This window comes from Pelodiscus sinensis, chromosome 23 (genome assembly GCF_052426305.1).
Source record: "Pelodiscus sinensis isolate ZL-2025 chromosome 23, ASM5242630v1, whole genome shotgun sequence".
NCBI classification, from domain to species: Eukaryota; Metazoa; Chordata; order Testudines; family Trionychidae; genus Pelodiscus; species Pelodiscus sinensis.
The window spans coordinates 26,130,748-26,148,910 of NC_143074.1; positions in this window are offsets into that span (position 1 = coordinate 26,130,748).

Sequence of the window (18,163 nt, forward strand, 5' to 3'; positions counted from 1 at the left end):
GCCACCTGATCCGGCGGTCTATAGCAGACACCAACCACAACATCACCCCTGTTGCTTCCATCTCTAAATTTAATCCATAGACTCTCAACAGGCTTTTCTCCCTCTAAGTACTGGAGCTCCGAGCAATCCTAGTGCTCTCTTACATACAATGCAACTCCTCCTCCTTTTCTCCCCCGCCTGTTCTTCCTGAACAGTTTATACCCTTCCATGCCAGTGCTCCAGTCATGCGAGTCATCCCACCAAGTCTCCGTTATTCCAATCAAATCATAGTTCTTTGACTAGGCCAGAGCTTCCAATTCTTCCTGTTTGTTTCTCAGGCTTCTCGCATTGGTGTACAAACACCTTGGATAACCAGTTGATTGCCCTGCCTTTTCCATCCGAATCGGGGTCCTCCTTTGTTGCTCGTTCCTCTTTGTGATTCTTCCCGGTGTCTGACTTCCTCACTTACCTCAGGGCTTGGGTCACTGTCCCTCAACGAACCTAATTTAAAGCCCTCCTCATATTTTGCTTGTGACCAACTCTGCCCCTAGATCTCTTTCTGCAGTACTTCTTTCTAGACAGTCACTTCACATTCTGTATGGGTGCGTCTACACAGCACCCTAAACTCAAAATAACATATGCAATTTGTGCTATGCAAATTGTGTATCTTATTTCAAATCTATTTCAAAATAACTTCTTGTGAAATTTGGCGCATCTACACAGTGCCAAATTTTGAAATAACGTGCTATTTCGAGACATCCCTTATCCCTTGTGGAACGGGGGTTACCAGGATGCCGAAATAGCACACCCGTTATTTTGAAAATTTTTCAAAATAATCGGTGGCTTGTGTAGATGTGGGGTAGCTATTTCAGGTACCACAAAGAAGCCGTGCAGTGTAGACATACCCTGAGTGTGAAACTGATGGTTCCTCCGTAAGAGGAGCACTTTGCATTTGTCCTTATTGAATTTCATCCTATTTACCTCAGACCATTTCCCTGGTTTGTCCAGATCCTTTAGATCTGTATCTGTGATACCTCAGAACAACTAACGAGAGGCCTGCAACGACTTCCTAGAAACTGCTATGGACTCAGGACCTGCTAATTTATGCTAGCAGCTCTCTGAATATTCCAGTAGTGCTCTGGTTTGAATGTTTCTCGGAATCAGCTGGACCTCTTACATCTGTAGAATGAGGCTTGAAATCTCACCAGATTCATCTATCCTAAGATATTCTGCAGTGGCCTCAGATGGAGCAGGGACCACAGGGCAGCCAGGATGTAAAATAATGAAGTTTGAAGGGAATTTGGGCTTTTTTAATCCTCTTAAGCTTTTGGCTGGTTCTCATTTACCTGAGCTGCTTTGCTTGTTCCTTCTCACACCCTGGAGAATCAAGTCCATTGTATTGTCAAGATACATGTGCTGTATATTCCGTGTACGTCTCTGCCACCCACATTCTGTTGTGGAGTTGGTCTCGTCAACTGTTCATTTCTTTTTAGGAGCCATTTCCGGTCTAATGGAGTATTCACCACACTGCACACTGGCCCGCAATGTTGCCATGTCCCGGAGGGCGAGGCGTGTCTCTCCTCAGTCTGCTTCCGGGGGGCAGTGGAGCGGAGCAGCTAGCCGGCAGGGCAGGAGATTTTCTGTACACTCGTGTCATGAGGTTTGTTGTCCAGTTTCTGGATAACAAGGGGCAGCCTGTGGGCCCCAGGCCACGGAACGTGGGACGGATCCTTTCTTCTGCTCTCGGCGGAGCTGTGTTTTATGGCCAGTTGGGGCTGTGTGCACTGTCTGCACATTTACTTTTCTCTTAGCTGCTATAAGAATTAAAGATTTAGGCGTATACACAACAGCGGTGCTACCTGTTTTATGTACTGGCATTTCACTTCCACGGTCAGGTCATAAATCCCGCCTTTGCAGCAGCTCTATAAATTATTGTGTATCAACAGGGCTGTTCTGGGTCAGCTCAGCACAGCCAGAGAACCCTGAGACTGGCTCACACGGCGCCGGTTGTTATCATAAACCTCTCAAGTGCTCTTCCAGGCTGTTGTGGTCTGGTCTTTATTTGAAGTCAAACCTGCCTTCGGGGGACTGCAGCAATGGTGTCTCCCATGGGCGTAGGGTCCCGGGGCTAGGAGCCCGGCCGGCAGCGCCAGGGACGGCTGGCATCCTCGCAGTGCTACCAGCAGGCTGACCCGGGGCCCAGCCAGGGAGCTCTGTGGAGAGCAGATGCCCTGCAAGAGCCCCCGCGTGTGGTACCTGGCAGCCCTCCTGTTGCCCCAGCGCCCTCCTTAGCCTCAGGGTGCTCGGAGCAGATTCCAGCCTGCTGCAATCCAGACTTTGCTCGCTGGTTCTGACTGTCCAGGCTCTGGACCTCCGTGGCCAGGAAGACTAGCCGGGGCTAGTTGTTGGGCTGCAGTCTGGCGGGAAGGCGCTTTCCCAGAAAGGTCACGCCTGTCCCTTTGCTGCGGATGGACGCGGTGCCCACTAGACTGGAGAGTTTCAGGAGCAGAACTTTAATTGCACCTGCTAATTCTGGGCTGTGAAATGCCGCCAGGCTGTGGTTGCTGGGGCGTGGATGATGGATAGTTTGCAGTGTGCTGCTGCCGCTATTGACAGGCGGCCCCTGGGACCAGGAGAGGTGCCTCTCCAGGAGAGCGAGCTGCAAAAACCAGAGGACTCAGGATGGAAAATAACGGAACAGGTGAAACTCGCTCCGCTGCCTCTCGGCTGGGCCAGGGTGCCCTCGGAGAGTTCACTTGGGCTTTCGTAGCCTCGCATCCGTTAACCCTCCGCTGGCTGGTGGCAGAGCACCCTGGCGGAGCTGAAACCCAGAATGACACAGCCTGCTTTGTTCCCTCCGGCTTCCACTGGCGCTAGACACGCTTGGGAGGCGGGGCGTGACACGTGACCCTCACCGCTCCTACTCTCAAGCGTTGGGATTACAATCGTTATGATACAGATACACTCCCTCTCGGGGTGCCCCCTTTTTCGGAAGTTCACGTATGGTAACCCTGCAATCGTCACACCCAAAGACAAGCTGGGAATTGGGGTTGCAGGCGGGGACAGGTCATGGCCCTCCAAGCGCACAGGCTACAAAGCGTGAGAGTAAGAGGGTGGCTGTATGTCCCAGTTTGGCCAGCATAGCTCCCTGTCTAGGCCTTGTTTCAGCCACCCCAGCTCCTTGGGCAAAAGCGGTTGTTGGTCCCGACTGCTCGTGTCAGACCACAGGCCCACGTTTGTCAAAAAAGGGGGGTGCAGGGGAGCATGCAGGAAGTGACGCCAGTCACTGGGGACAGGCACGTGGCTCAGACCAGTCCTGTGGGGACGGGAAGGGGAGGCCCGGGGAGCCCCATGCAGCATTTGCATGTGGGGAAGTACGGCCGCCCTCGAGAGAATGGCTAGGAGGTGAGACAGGCGGCTGGCTAAGCCAGAGCTCCGCCCCTACGGCTTGGCTGGAAAGGCCAATCACAGCCAGCGGAGCAAGCCCAGGCCTGAAGGGCCAATGGAAGCCGCTGTGGGCCTCCTTAGCCAGAGGGCCGGATAAGGCAGCCAGAGGGGACGTGCACGAGAGGAGCCAGGGTGTGGCGGAGTGGGCACCCCAGGCAGGAGGAGAGGCTGGCTGAGTTAGGGGCTAGAAAACCAGAGCTCTGTCCATAGAAGGTAGTGGGAAGCTGACAATAAAAGGCCCGGGGTGACTGCACCAGAGAGGGTCTCCCGTTGGTTTGTGGCCCAAGAAGGGCCAAGGGGTCTGGGCGAAGTCCTCGCCACAGAGACAAGCTGGGAGAGGCGGAAGGCAACAGTAATAAAGTGACAGAGTGAGCCTGCGTGCATGGCCAACGCTGCCCAGCCATGTCGACAGCGTAAGCGTAGCGGCGTCCTTCCACCTGCCGCATCCACCCTCACCCGCACGGCAGATGCTCTCGGGTTCCTTGCGATGGTTTTGTACTTTAAATGGAAGCAAATATTTGATGTCACATGGCATTTTCTTTGCATTAATTAGCAATTTGCTGAACAAATATTGCTATGTAAACCAACAATCAGTATCTTGTAATTAAAAGCGTGTTCTTATGTATGTGTAATCTCTTCCCCTGAAGTTAAAACCTTCGGAAAAAACATTGTCCAAAGATGCTGCTAATTTGGAAAAAAAAATGTGGACTTACAAAAAGAGGAATGAAATAAGTGAAAGATTTCTTTTGTCTAGATTAAGTGAATAATAAGCCTGATCAAACACTGAAATATTGAGGCTTAGAGCTAAATCACAGTGAAGGTTAAAGATAAATTCAGGAAAAATAGGTTGAGTGATACTATCTTTGGGTCTCTTGAATTTAGATCCCTCTTGTCAAGCCCCATTCCAAATGAACCAAATTTGATTCACCCTCCAGACTTCACAGGCTGTATGAATATTAAATAAACCTTCCAAATGCTGCTGATGCTTCTAAAAAGGATCTGAGACTAACGGCGGCAGGCACACCCAGTCTTAAAACCTTAGCCAATGGCATTTTTACAAAACCGATATGGACATAAACGCCATTCGATGATGGCCCATCACCAAATGTCCAGGCTATCTGCTGTCTCCAAGTTCACTCCGGAAGATGCGTCTGAATTTCTTCACTGAGCTGTCCCTGGTGCAAAGATTTCTAATCTCCATGAATGATAACGAATTAAAGCAGCGGATAACATCAGGAGGGTGCCAGACACGTGAGGAGACGCGGATCCTTGGGGCTACTGGTGACCTCAGATGAGTTACACTGCCGGTAAGTGTGGCCAGCTCTTTGCTGGTTTAAGAACTGGGGCTCCGGAGTTGCGTCCCTCGTGTGTTCCTCATTCAAGTGTGGCCACCAGCTATAGAGTGAGGCTATGTCTACACTACAGAGTTTTGTTGGAAAAACGGCTGGTTTTCCAACAAAACTCGAGGAATGTCCACACTGCAATTGCGTTCGTCTGCAAGAAAATTGACAGAACAGAGGGGTTTTTCCAGCATTGGTAATACTCATTCTATGAGGAAGATGCCTTTTTCTGAAAGAGCTCTTTCACCAAAAGGCGTGTGAGGACGGGGAAGAAGGAGTTCTTTCGGAAGAAGAGGAAAGAGGAAGAAGCACAGGTGCCCTGGTGGCCGCTCTGTCCACAGCAATCACAGCTGACATGCAGAGAGCGCCCATTCAGTCTGGATGCTTGCTTTTGAAAAAGCAGCTGGCTTTTTTGATGCGCTTCGCCACTGTGGACGTTCTCTTTCGGAAGAAGATTTTTTGGAAGATCTCTTCCGAAAAAAGCTTTTTCCGAAAGAAGCCTGCCGCCTAGACATAGCCTGAGCGGGACGCCGGTGGTTCTGAGCAGGCTGGAATAAGCAGGGGAAGGAGTGTTGGCTAGTTTGCCCTGTTCCCATGGGTGTTGCCTGCTCCCTGGCGGGATGAGCATCACTCGCAGTTCAGGCATGTGGCAGATGCTCAGAAATGGCTTTTGGGGACATGCACTAGTGTTTGCTTAAGGGGCTGGGTCCGTGGCCATCCCTGACAGCCGGCTTGCTCCCGAGAGCGTCTGTGGAAAGCGAACACAGGGGCAGGGACATGGTCAGATCCTTGGGTGGATTTTGTTTTAGGCTTCTCCTGGCACCAGGTACAGATAAGGCAAGTGTCACCGAGCCCTCTGGGGAGCATCCTGCCTGCTGCAGATTGGAAGGAGTGGGGCTCTCAGTCACCCAGAAACTCGGCCCCTGGCTACTGCTCATACTGCAGGGCGGGAAGGGCCGGGGGTCGCCTCTCCCCCCGGGCCGGAGAAGCCGAGCGATTGTTCGCCGCACCCTTCTGACACTGTTGTTAGCGATGTTGTTGTGGCCTGGCTGCTCCCAGCTATCAGCTCACCTGCCACGTCCCCCTCGCACGTGGATACGGCAGGAGCAGCCCGTGTCTACGGTGACTAAGAATCGCTGGGGGGGAGGAGACACGGTCCAGCGGCTCCCTGGAGCGAGGGAGCGGTTTGAACGTCCCAGTCTCTTGTTCCAGCCCCGGCACCCCGCCCTGATGCTTGTGAAGGCTCTCCCGTACGATGGGGGGCAGAGGGCCCCAACTCTGAGGAGAGTAGCGGTAACCCAGCATGACGGCGGTAAGGAGTGTCACCACAGTAGAGTGGGGGCGGAGGGCGGGGCACATTCTGTGTGTGTTGCCTAATGCCGAACCTGCAAAATCTCGTCCCCTCAAGATTCCCCGGCCGGTGCTAAGGACTCCTATTGCGCAGCCCGCGCTGGGCCGTCCCGCAAGTGGATGAAGAGCCTGGCGTTGCAGGTACCGCGAGCTCGCCGGGGCTTTCCCGGAAGAGACCTCTCGGCTGTTAACGATTAAAACCAGCCGTCTGCTCTTCGGCTCGAGAGTCCTTCGTGGCTCCCCGGTGAAATCACATTCATCTCGCTGTATTTGAAAACTGCATTTAAATGTCAAAACTAAAGTGCCCAAACAATGGCTCCTTCGCACACGAACTGTTAACGCGCTGCTTAGCCAAATGCCTTCCCGACCCAGGGGACCCACTCTCTCCATAAAACACACCACAAGCAATACCCGCTGTCCCCGGGGAAACGAGGACTGTAGTCCACAGCTCTGCGGCGTTTCTTTGGGAAGCACACTTTGAGGACAAGTTCCGCCCCCTTTTCCATCGCACGCTGCTCCTTGTGCCTAGAGGTCCGCTCTCCCCAGCCCAGCCACCCGGCCCTGCCTTTCCGCTTCAGTGGCATGTCACAAGGAGAGTTCAGCGTGCAGGTGGGAGATGGCAGAAATATTGCCGGAAGAGCTGAGTTTGCAAGTTTCCTGCCATTCCAGCCAGCGGAAAACCTTGGGAGGTGAATTCATTGAGCTAGAATCACCACGTCGGGGGCAGAAAGCTCGCATGATGAGTGTGCTGTCAAATTCACCCCTGAACTAGAGACCCAGTCTGCATCCAGGTCCAGCCTCCCTCTGTCAGCCCAGCTCCACGGGCATCTCTCACCTCTGCGACTGCCACCGAGCAGCCACGAGTCGCCCTGAGGCTCCCCACGCCAGTACGGCTTGTCCGGCCGCTGCAGAGTGTTACCACGCCCACTGCACCGTGGAGAGAGCAAAGAGCTTCCTCTCTGCTCACGTGTTCTAGTTCCGCGTCATGCTGAGGGGGCGTCTACACAGTGCCCTGACTCAAAATGAGCTGCGCCACTTGCACGGCGCGAATGGCATCACTTATCTCGAGGTAATTTCGGAAAAGCTGGATTTGAAATTTGGCGCTGTGTAAGGCGCTCTTCCGGAGCGTCCCTCAACCCTCGAGCAATTTCGATATAACGGGCTTCCTCTTAAGAGGCAGAATAGCTAAGTTTATGATACCGGAGGGTCCCGAAATAGCGCCACAGTGTAGACGTAGCCCAAGAGGCCAGAAACAAAGGATTCACTTTGTATCCACCATTCCGGGCTCTCACAGACTCTATTCCACTGCTCCCAGTGAGAGCACCGGCTCTGGAGTCAACGTTCCACGAGTGCCTGCAGCCCACGTGTTGGCAACTGGCCGTGGTTCTGGACAAGTCCCACAGCTGACGGCTCCCGTGGCCCGATATGGATCCACAGCGAATGAGCAAAGTCACCCCGGGCAGTGCCTGTGTGACGCAGTGCGGGTACCTTGCTGGCTGTAGGCGTGGGCTGTGGGTGACCCCCACTGGCTGCTGTCTGTACCACGGCCCAGCCACGTAGCTGATGGGACAGGGAGGTGACCTGTTCGACCGGTTACCCCCCAGGGAGAGGAACAAAGGGAGGTGGAATGCCGCCCCTGGCTGGGGAGCAGGGCTGGAAAGGACGGTTAGTTAGTTGCTGTCTGGGATCATGGAGGAGACAGCCTAGGGAAAGGGGCTGGGATTTAGGGGCCCAGGCTCCCCCATCTCAAGGGGGCTGAGGCATCCTAGCCCCAGTTCCTGTAACCAGATTCCATCTGTGCTGGGCTGTATCCTGGAGAAGCAATAAACTCCCTCTGTTCTACTGGCTGGTGGAGTCTGTTCGTGCCATTACGGGGTGCAGGAGGTGGGGGACCCCAATGCGCCGTCACAGCCTGGCACAACACGGCTTCTTTAATCATCCCTTTGCATCGTGGGCCAAACGCCACCGTCTGCAAGGACCCTCCCCTTCGCCCCCCGCAGCTGTGAGACCTCTGGGGGAGGAGTTACGGCTGCTCCCACGGCCAGGTTCTGCGAACGCTCCCCCTCCAAACGGAGCCATGCACACCAGAGAACTCACCAGCGCACGTGGGCCCCGCCGAAGCAGAGCCAAGGGAAGAGAAGCAACTTAAGAAAATATCAACAAACTGGCAGGCTTAGCCGGCACTGCCCAGCCCCTCAGAGCAAGGGGCTGGTGGGGTGGGGGGCAGAGGTCAGGGCCTTGGGGATATGGGGGGTAGCGCAGAAGCCTGGGGGCAAGGGTGCAAGAGTGAGGCTGGGGGTGAGTTGGGGCTCAGGACAGGGGGCCCCATCTGCCTTTTCTCTCCCCCTAAGTCCTTCAGCCACCTGGGGCCTTTTCTCTCTGCCCCCCTCCTCCCCGGGGCTGCGACCAAGGACTGGGGGCAAAGGGTAGCTACTTACCTGGTGTGCTGGCAGGCGAGACGGTGCAGCCCCAGCCTTGGTGGTGCAGCTGCCCCCAGTGGCCACTTTCAGTATTGCATCCTCCCTCTGTGCCCCCTCCCTTTGCTTGTTGGGGAAAACAGTCCCTGTCCCGGGGCTTCCGGTTTTCCTGGTGCAACTGAACCCCGACCAGGCTCTAAGTTATGAGAAGAGGAAGCTGCCTGCCAAATGTGGTGGGCCTGGCTCTTACTGTTTAGGAGGGGTTCTTGAACAAACAGACACACAGATCTCTAAACTATATACAGCGTGTAGACTGCAACCCAGGGACTCCAGGAACGGGCGTTCAACGGCGCTTTGGGTGTCTGAAGGACAGCGGGTTATTTATAAGAAGAGTCTGGTCGCGTTTCTGGCAGGAATTTGTTACCGGACACAAGGAGAGGTGTTCCATTCTGACCAGCTCTCCAAAAAGAAATGCTTGGCATGGGGCTACGGGGAGAGGTTCCTGCCCTTTTTTTCTCGCCAGCAAAATATGATCCCTCGATGTTCCACGCCAGAGACTATCTGAAAGGAAAAAGCCCTGGAATAGCTAACCGTCCCCCTCCCCCACCACTAAGCCCAGGGACGGCCACGGCGCCGTCACCCCCCAGGAAAATCCCCCCGCAGAAGACAAACAACTACACAGACAGTTTGCCCAGAGAAACCTTGGAGAAGGCTGGCTGGTCCGGAGCCGACGGCGGGGGTCCCAAAGTGGGCTTGTGACCGCTCGGAACGCGGCTGCCTCTGTCTCCGAGGAGGAGCAGTTAAGGCTTCATAATGGACTGCAACTTTCTGGCATAATAATTTAATTTTTTTCTCCTGTTACAATGCCAGAATTTCAATTAGACAAAACCCTATAATGGATTTTTTGCTGGGCATGTTACATAAATTGCATATTCAAGTACTATAAAATATTTGTAGCAGACAGGTACTTTTCTAAATTGGGTCTGACAGTAAGCAACAGTGACTGGAATATTTATGTGATGGCACCTATGGAACAAGACAAAGCGCAGGGCTGGGACTATGGAAATGCCAGTAGAAATCTGCCGCAGCGGCTTTATTCCGCTGGCTTTGCTCTTGAGCAGCCTCCTGAAGAGCCACTGGTGACAATTCCCTGTACCCGCAGGTAGCCAGGCAGACGCCGGCAGGGCCCCGCAGGAGAGAGACGGGGATGAGCCGCATTTTGCCACTAAATACTCTGCCTAAGTCCCAGCAAAACCCAGGGAAAGCCTTCAGGGTGTGGTGCCGAAAGCAGGCCCTGCCTCTGAGGGAGCCAGCTAACGTGGCCCTGATGATCTTTCAGCTCCAGGGTAGGGAAAGAAGCCGAAACTCAAACCCCAAACCAGTTCCTTGTTGCGTTTCCTCATCCATCATGGGGGCCCCTCCCCGTGCTGGGAATCCGGCGATCCCGCAGTCACTGATGCTCTGAGGGTCTCCCGCTTAGCTCGGGGGCTGCCCCCGGCCGCCATCTCTTCTGGGGCTCTGAAACAAACACGCCAAAGCCAGCCCCGTCCATTCACCCTGTGATGTGTTCAGGTTGAGGGGCGGCTTCCCTCCCTGGGCCCCTGGGACACGCAGCCCCTCTGCCCCCCCAGCTCCCCAGTGGCTGGAGGCTTCGTGACACTATCTGCCGAGCTCACCACCAGGTTCTCTTGACAATCACAGTTGGCGATTCTGTATTTAGCCCGTTCACAATTAAAATCCTGTAATGATACAAATAGGCTCTGGCAGCTGCTTCAAGAAGATTTTAATTGAATGATTATGGTATGAAATAACTGGTTTTAATGGAGCATGAACTTTTCCAGCGGCGGAGCTGCCGAGGTCCTGCAGAACTTAGCAGGGATTCGCAGTTTTCAGAAATAGTCACTGGAAAGTTCGTCGCGGGGCTCTCTGGCCAGTAGCCCACCATGCAGCCTGGGGTGGGAACAGAGCCCCAGGATCAGGCAAAGGTCCCCAGGCCTTGATAGCGAGAGAGCCGCTCCCTGCCCCTCGCAATTCCCCTCTCAGGAGCAGAGCCAGTGTTCTGCAGCAAGGTGAGCTGTCCTCGCTCCGTTCCTGGCCCTGGTTCCCCAGCTTAAAGCCGCGACACTGACGGCAGCGCCGGCCCGGGGAGCACAGCCTCCTCTGCGCCAGGGAGAGGCCCCTTCGGCAAAGGGCAGGGAACATCTGCCCTTGGGAATCCTGCTTTCCAAACAGTCCTGCCAACGGGGCGCTCGGCAGAGATGAGAAACCCGTCTCTTCCTTCGGCATGAGCTGTGACGTAGTGGGGGTACCTGGCTGGTTTCTATGCTGCTGGCTCTGGGGTGGCCCCACTGGCTGCCGTGGGTACCAGGACCCAGCCAAACAGGATGAGTCACTATGCAAACCAGTGGCTAGACACCCCCCATGGAGAGGAACAAAGGAAGGTGGAATGCTGCCCTGGCTGGGGGGCAGGGCTGGAAGTTAGTGAGTGGGTTGCTGGCTGTCTGAGAGCATGGAGGAGAGGCTAGGGGAAGGGGCTGGAGTTTAGGGGCCCAGTCTCCCCCATCTCAAGGGGGCCCGAGGCATCCTAGCCCAGTTCCTGTAACCAGATTACATCTGTGCTGCGCTGTGCTGGAGGAGCAATAAACCACCCTCAATTCCACTGGCTGGTGCAGTCTGTTTGTGCCATTTCGGGGTGCAGGAGACGGGGAACCCCCAATGTGCCGTCACACGAGCGCACGGGGCTGAGCTCCGGGTCCCACGGGCAGGTGCGGCACCGCGTGGCAGAGCAGTGCCCTGCTACCGCACAACGTGGGTCTGGGAAGGAAGGGCTCTTGGCGGGGCAACGCAGGAGAAAAAAGGATTAAAGAACCTGAATTGTTTCCACTACAAACCTCCAGATCAGCTGTGCCCGGGGCATCTCTGGGGCCCTCTCGCCCGAGACGGACCGAGTGCCGCACTGACAGGTGGGTCATCTCACCTCAGTCCCGGAAGAATCATGGACAGGCCCATTGTGAAACACGTGGAGGCGAGGAAGGGGACCAGGAACAGTCAACGTGGGTTCCCCAAGGGCAAGTCCTGCCTGGCCAAGCCGATTGTCTCCTGTGGCCAGGTAACGGGGAAGGCGGTGGACGTGACACACCTTGGCTTTAGCAAAGCTTGTGATACGGTCGCCCACAGGATTCCTGCCAGCGAGTCTGGCTTGGATAAATGGGCTGTCAGGTGCTGGCTAGATCGCTGCGCTCAAAGGGCAGCCATCAACGGCTCGATGTCGAGTTGGCAGCCGGGATCAGGCGGAGTGTTCTGGGGTCGGTGCTAGGGCTGGTTTTCTTCAACATCTTTCTGAATGACCTGGCTGAGGGGAGGGGTCGCACCCTCAGCGAGTTCGCAGGGGACACTAAGCGAGGGGGAGAGGTGGATACGCTGGAGGGCAGGGAAGGGTCCAGAGAGACCCGGACAGATTGGAGAACTGGGCCACAAGAAATCTGATGAGGTTCAACAAGGACACGTGCAGAGTCCTGCACTTGGGACGGAAGATTTTGCCTTTACCAGGAGATTTCCAGCCAATCCCACATCCATCATTAAGTCCCCCTACCCCCGCTCTGCTCCCCCCCAGCAACAGCTTCCATCCACTCACGTTGTGCAGGGACAAGGGAGGAAGGCAGGAAGGCAGGAAGGTGAACCCTCCGGAAAGGGCTCTCGTGGATTTTCATCAAGAGCAGGGTAAATCTCAGGTGAGCGACGTGCTCAGTGAGAACACGGCAACCTGCTATCAGCTTTGCCTCCCCAGATCCTGGAGGGAAGGCACCCTGGGAACAACCAATGAGAAGCCAGTGTGATGCCCACCCAGGGACAGCATTCAAACCCGAGTGCCCCGTGTAATCCCCACCTCCTGGTGCACGGGCATCTCCCCGTCGGCTCACATCTAGTTGATCCCCTACGCTCTCTGACCCAGGCGCAGTGTCTAGTTATCTGCCCAGCAGCGTGCGAGCCTGCATGAGTAATGGACGGGCATCTCCGGAGCCAGCCGGCTGGAGAGCACGTGTGGGACCTCCAGGGACGTGCCAAGCGGAGAGTGTGAACGCTAGAGCGCCGCTGTCACCGTGCCACAGAGAGTCCCCCAGCCCGGCTTTCAATGCCTGCCCGTGCAGGGGAGGGAACCCAGGCAACTCGGCGCCTCCTGCGCCACAAAACCCAGGGCTGCCCTGGCCTCACCCTCAGTGCGCTCCGAGGCGTTCCCAAGGAGCGCACCGTCACCCCCCCAGTGCGTCCCATTGGCTACTCCTCCAGGGACTCTGATCAGTACGCCAGTATTCCCGCCAGCCCCCCGAGTCCAGAAAACGCCCAGCGAGGTCCTGCGCCACGTCGCAGTCGCACAGCGACAAGCCCGTCGAACAACCCCGGCTCCAAAAGCCTCCTCCCCGTCGGGAGAAGGGTGATCCCGGCGCCTCCGTCCTTCTGCCTTCCCTGAACACGACCCTGCATTGCTCCCACTGGCACCAGGGGAGCAGCTCCCCGTGATTTCTATGGGCCCGAAGAATTCGATCTGTTTAAAATGTCATGCCAGGACAGTCCTGATTTGCCCAGCCTTGCCGCTGTCTCTCTCTCTCTTCCCTGGTGCTGAGATGCAGCGACACGCATTTGTGGAAAGAACAGCACCGTGGACTCGTGCACACGCTCTTCTGCAAGACTCCGTGGCCTTGCTGCATACCTGCCAGCAAGCTGTTGGCGCTCAGCTAGCTTGAGCATTGCTACACAAGTGGCCAAGGGCCTTGGTGAACATCTGGCATCTCCCCAGTCCAGGCTGGCATCTCTGCCGGGTGTCTGATGCAGCAGACGTGTTAAGTGCATTCCTGCTTTTAAACCAGGCATGTGGCTCATGTTTCTGGCATCTCTGAAATGCTAACCATTTCCTTTGGTAAAAACCCACCGACTTGCCACAAATTCCATGGAGCTCAGAGATAAAAATATCGTTCTTACATTTGGATGCTTTCCACCAGCATTCCAGTTCATCTTCAGAATAAAAGAGCGTTTGAAAGCGGAGAGCACCGTCTACAGTGTTTTCGGAAAAGTCAGTGATATTGAATTGATACATTGGAGGAGAAAGTTGGGTTCCTTTGTAAGAGTCATACATTTCATAATAGTCTTTTAACAAAGAAAGTTGTCTCTGAATGCAGTACTGAAAAAAATGACAAACAAATAATTCCAACAAAACTGCAGAAAGAAAAGTGACTTTTAATTATATAATCTTTTCTGATGAATTTATGTCTGACAGTTTTATAAGTTGACAAGAGAGTGCATTTTATATGCAAAAAACATTATTCACTCTCAGCTGTTAAAGCATAAAAATTGTCAGATGATTTTAATACAGTTTTAAGTTTTATGTTTATTGTCAGAAAAAAGTCCACTGTAATTACCAAGTCACATGGCCCTTAGCTATGTTTTTGACAGCCAGAACAATAAAATGTGTTTTTCTCCAAACCTTTTATTGTAGCAATTTATGAGGTTTAAAAGACAGCTGTTTCTCTCATTCTGAGAAAGTCAACAGCCAAACTTATTTCTAGCTGTGTTTTCAGAATGAGTGAATCACTCACCTTGCAACAGCACAAACAGTCACACAAGAACCAACATAGCTCGGAGGGCTACCGTCCTGGGGCAGTTACGAACCCAGGATTTCACAAAGCACGCTTTTCTTCCAGAAGCACCAGCAATTAAGAAACAGGAGTCTTTTGAGGAAAGGAAAGGGAGTTTTCAATGGAGGGCCAGCAGAGAGGAGAGAGAACATTCTGTACGACAAAACAGGACAATTACATGGCATTTTTCCTTTGGAAGCCTGATTCCTGGGGCAGTGGGCGGAGGCTGTCCCAGTGGGGCCTGGGGAGGAAGGGTTGTTCCGCTGTGCACGTGATGAGGGGGTTCCGTCTTTCCCATTAAATGGATTTGAATGAGGTGACTCTACCAATGTTCTGCTTACCCAAGACTGGCCTGGCATGTTTCTCCTGCCCCTATACCCCATTCTGTGTTCCTTTCTCACCCTGGCTCCATGGCAAACTCTGAACCCAACTGCAGTCGAATGTCGGTTGAGGTGCTGGAGACACGAGAGTTTTTGCAGCTACGCTCCCAGGGATATTTTTTGCACCACATTGCTAACTGAGTTCTCTCCTGCGCTTGTGTCACTGGGTGGAAATGTTTATGTCCACACAGGGCACACTGCACAGGCTAAGGATTTTTAATATAAGAATAATGAAACTGAGCTGAGACCTAAGTCATCTTTTTTTAAAATGTAAAGAGACATGTGCTGTTTCCATGGCAAATCTCTTCCCGCTAACAGTACCCATCAGGTGAGGATTATGGTGGCATGGTAAATAAGAGGGTACATGCATGGAAAAGGTGCTGCTTCCGTCTGCAGACAATGATGCTTCTCATGCCAAAGGAAATCAATATTTTCTACAGCTAACCGCAGGCGCGGGTGTTCACAGCAGCACAGCTGTGTAGCGTTCCTCGCCCTCTGTAGAGACTCCGTGATTGTTCCGGGTTTGCATGAGATTTCGGAAACGTTTCAGGTGTGTCTCCTCCGCGCCGGAGGGGCATGTCAGGGACGTCTACATGGCAGGGCTACACTCAGACAGGCACCTTCACCCCGCTGCTCTGCCCAGCCCCCACCCAGCTCCGTGGGACCCAGCAGCTGGGCTTGCTCCCTGCGGGGGCTTTACTGTGGCCTAAGGGGAGCCCCAGGCTTGCAAAGGAGTGTGAGCCTGCAGCGGACAGGCCTTTGCGCCGCAGCTCAGGGCAGAGGGTCCAAGGGCTGGCCACAGCCCTGGTGGACAAGGGGCGCTGCGGGCCCCACGTCGTTCAGATGCAACGTCAGGCCACGAGCCAGTCCTGTGAGTGCTCCCCAGACGTCCCGCAGCAGGAGGGGGGTGCTAGCCCTGGGAGACAGGCCCCGTTCCAGCCGTGCTCAGGCCTCCCCAAATTCGCCAGCAACCCTGCCAGGGCAATCTCCCATGACGCGAGTGAGAGAAACGCCCCCAAGGCCTGGTTGGCGCCCGGGAAGCTCCAGATATGATCGGTACGTTTGGGGGAGTCTCGATGGGGCCACCGAGCACTCGCTGTTTTCAAAGTTACCGACTGGCACGGTGCCCCCCAGCACCCTGCCCGCTTGCTCTTCGTTCAGCACTGCAATGCGGCTGCCTCTGGGCCGAGCACAGCAGCAGTTTAGCAGTTCGCAACAGCACCAAGACTGTGTCTAGACTACACCACTGTCGACAGAGAGATGTAGATGAGGCACGTCAAAATTACTAATGAAGCAGGGACTTAAATATCCTGCACTTCATTAGCATAAACATGGACACCGCTTTTTTTTTTTAAACAGTTTTTTCGAAAAAGCGTCATTCTAGACATGGATCTGTGGAAAATAAAGCCTTTTTCGACAGATCCTGTAAACCTCATTTTTAGAGGAATACAGGATCTATTGCAAAGGGGTTATTTTCAACAGATCCACGTCTAGACTGTTGGTTTTTTTCAAAAAAGCTCCGTTTTGAAAAAAAGCAGCGGCCATGTTTATGCTAATGAAGCACGGGATATTTAAATCCCTGCTTCATTAGCAATTTCGACGTGCTTGATTTGCATCCCTCTATCGACAGAAGGATGCAGCCTAGCCGTAGCCGGAGGGGATCCCGCCTCTGGAAAGGAAGCAAAGCAAAGTGCGGTCTGCCTGCATCGGGGAGAGGAGGCAGGGTGCTCCTGGGTGGGTCGGCAGGACGACTGGGTGTCCTGGGGCTGGCAGGGCGGTCCTGGCCCAACGGGGCCTGTCTCCCTTCCGCTCTTGCCAGCTAACGCTCAGTGGGCCAAGTGCCCTTTCGGCAAGGCGGGGAGGCCCCCCCCGCAGGGTGCAGCAGGGGGGGGGGAAGGGCAGCAGGGGGGGGGGGAGGAGGGCTCCAGCGAGCAGTGACCCCGGCTCCGTGCAGCAGGGGGGGGAAGGGCAGCGGGGGGGGGGAGGAGGGCTCCAGCGAGCAGTGACCCCGGCTCCGTGCAGCAGGCCAGGTTCAGGTGAGCAGCGGGGAGAAGGCGGTGCTGGGGAGAGAGCTGCACGTGGGGGGCAGGGCAGAGGGGCCCAGGGACTGGTGAGCCCCTTGCAGTGGGGTGCCTCTGTAAGGACACGCCTGGGGACTCTGCAGCATGCTGCCCCCCCCACGGCCCCCCGCCCGCTCCAGCCTGGGCACAGGGCTGAGCTCTGGAGCAGCTGGGCCCTGAGCCGAGCCCGGGGGAAGAACCGCAGCAGCAAATGCAGAGGGCGACGGGGAGCAGAGGCCACGCCCGGGCAGCCTCCCCCCTCAGGCCCCTGCCCCACCGCCCGGCCCAGACCCCCACTTGCCAAGGCTGCCCCCCCCGGGCAGAGCTGTGTGGGGCAGAGCCAGGCGCAGGGCTGGGGCTCGGCAGCGCCTGGTCCCTGAGCCGAGCCGGGGGGGGGGGGGGGGAAGCTCAGAGTTCAGCACGAGCTGCCTCGTGCCCACAGGTCTCCAGGCTCCAAGGGCTGGGCAGGAGGGGCAGCCCCTCCCCCGTGACCCAGCAGACGCAGGCCGGGGAGGGGTGGGCCGGGCTGCTGCCCACCTTCGGGGCAGCCCAGCTTGGGGTGGGCCAGCCTGAGCGCAGCTGAGCAAGCCCTGGGATCTTTCCCTGCTGTCCAGAAACCAACACGAGCAGGCCCCCCCCCATGGCTTCAACTGCACCGAACCCGCCCAGGCTTTCCAGCTCTCCCCCCACATGGCCGCCCGGCTGGGAGCCCGTCCTTCGCCTACCCTGGGCTCTGGGGCAGGCTGCCAGGCAGGGCCCTACAGGCTGCTCCCCACCCACTGATTCCTCGGTGGGGGGCACTCGTCAATGCTGGGACTTTCCCCAGACACCTGCTCAGGAGCTGCCAGGGTTTTCGCCTGCGCAGATACGAACGGCTGCCGCCCCGCGCAGCTGGCCCTGGTGAGGCTTGTGCGCCATGCGCTGCGGCCTGCACGGCCACCTGGCAAGTCCCCGTGGTGCCTGGCGCCGGCTCTGCACTCCTCTCAGGCTGGCAAACCGTGCACCAGAACCCCTTCAGCGAGCGGCGGGGCGTTCAGCCGCTCGCGCCCTCGGAGCCACACGCTGGAGCCGGCTTTGTTTTCAGTCACTCGGTTACTTTGACCACTCCTGGAAGAAGTTCCCTCCCACCCCCCTGCCCAGCTTGGAAGATCAGGCAGGTACAGAGAGCAACACTGGCCAGGCCAAGCAGGTTTTACTTTCCTCGGCTAAAGCCAGGAACTTGGGCTAAGGCTCAAAAACTGCCAGCTCAAGCTTTGGGGTTGGAAATACCTTGCTTTGACTGTGCTAAATTGCAGCTAAACTTCAAATACGGCTTTCACGGGCAGGGCTCCCTTGAGAGAAGAATGGGGAACATTGCCCCTGTCAGTTCATTTCTAAGTTACCACATGCAGAAAACCCAAATCCAAACCCAACCAACCAACCAACAAACAATCCCCCCCAGGAATTTTCAAGTGCCTAAGTAGCCTCTGGAATGGAAACTTGGTTAAAGTCACCCCCCCGCCAATCTAAAATGGCAGCTCTGCTCAGTGTCCCCACAGCTTCTTTCCCCCTCCCACTCCA